The following is a 1,667-nucleotide window of genomic DNA, read 5'->3' as shown; positions in this document are numbered from 1 at the left end:
TGGCTAATCAGCTGTGCCTGATTTGGGGAGTTTTTTGGGGAGCCTCATGGTAGAAAGTACATCCAAGTCTATGTGATAGAGCCTGTAGGCCATGGCACAGCAGATTCATTCAGAAGGGCTGGGAACGGGCCATTTTAAGAAAGAAGGAGAAGTATGTACAGATGAAGATAGGCCAGCATGTCCAGTACAGGGTCCATTCAGTTTAGCGCCTGAGTGCACATATAATTTTGGGAAGATTGCTGTCGTAGAATGGTGTGGGGTGGCTATGAGATTATGATGGGATGAAGAGTAAATGGGAAGAGTGCAAGTGAATGCAGTACATAAAGACTATATTGTTCAAGCAAGGCAGTAGGACTTGGCCCACTTGTGTTTTATAAGGGAGAGACATAAAGATTGAAGCTATGGAAATATATAGGATCAATAATGGACATTTTTAAAAGATTGAAAATATGGGATTACTTTTAACAATTTTTAAAATTAATCCATGTGGGGCATTTTATGGTGAAAACCAGAAAGCCTGCTAGACAAATTCTAAAAAAGCTGTAACACTACTTTAAACAAATTTTTATACTAAATGGAATGAAGGAAAAGTTTAAAGATAAATGTGGAATGAAGGAAAGGTTGAGCATATATATATATATATATATATATATATATATATATATAAAATCATGTATGTGTGTGTGTGCATGTATATATACATATACACACACATATATACATACACATATATACACACACTATATATATGGAGAGAGAGAAAGAAAGAATGATTGATGGAACAGCATCTCTGAGGATGGAGAACAAGTGGAAGGATACATCTGAGAGATGACAGGGGAGACACAATATTTTGTGATGTAGGAGAAAAGACGTATCAACGAGAATAAGCTATATTATGCAACAATAACAAACACTTCAAAATCTTAGTTTTTTTTTTTTTAACAGGTTTAACTTTTATTCATGCTACGTGTCTACTTTTGCTTTGTTCATTATAGTCACCTAGATGGAGTTGAGATATTGTTGAGGGGAAGAAAGTTCTGGAGGAGTCCTCAGTGGCAATGAAATGCTCTGGCCCCACAGCAACACTTGTCATTTCCCCTCACTATTGGTGAGAACTCGTTAACCACTGCCCAAGTACTGGAGGATCAGCTAGTGTGATCTTAACAAGTGCTATAAAGGTGGATCATTAGGGTATTTAGTGAACAACCTAATGATTACAATAAAAAAAGACAATGGTGAGTGAATGCAGGTAACTGTGAGTGGCTGCTGAGAAACTGAGGGAGTCTTGTAAAGCAGAAATGAGATGTACATAGACAGGGAGGGATGAGTTGGTGAAGGCTTGAAACAGTTGTTGGGAGAGTGACTAACTAGAGATGCAGAGAAGGATTATAGGTTATTCCTTAGGACTGAACTGAGAATGCAGACTGAATTTATGGTGACACTAATCTATTGAGTCTATGATTTTCTCTGGTGGTATTCAGAAGCCTAGATACGGATGGGAAATGTGGAGATTGATTGATCTAGGATGGGGTTTTGCTGAGCAAGTGCAACAGAAGGATAAAGGTGTGAGGGAGTTAAAAATGTAATAATAAGTGCATGATTGAATGATGAACCATGTGATCTAAGTTCACAGGAAAGTTGATGAAAAGAGAAAAATGTGGTTGGAT

At 37.5% G+C, this 1,667-nt stretch overlaps 1 non-coding gene across 1 annotated transcript; it reads right to left on the bottom strand.

Moving 5' to 3' along the window:
* Window positions 1–487: 487 nt before the first annotated feature.
* On the bottom strand, window positions 488–551 carry LOC114679129 (U7 small nuclear RNA). The gene has a single exon (XR_003730808.1). It is a non-coding gene; the product is annotated as a U7 small nuclear RNA (small nuclear RNA).
* Between the last annotated feature and the right edge of the window lie 1,116 nt (window positions 552–1,667).

This window comes from Macaca mulatta, chromosome 6, assembly GCF_049350105.2.
Source record: "Macaca mulatta isolate MMU2019108-1 chromosome 6, T2T-MMU8v2.0, whole genome shotgun sequence".
Lineage (NCBI taxonomy): Eukaryota > Metazoa > Chordata > Mammalia > Primates > Cercopithecidae > Macaca > Macaca mulatta.
The sequence above is the reverse complement of the archived record's forward strand: the minus strand, read 5'-3'. Positions and strand labels throughout refer to the sequence as shown.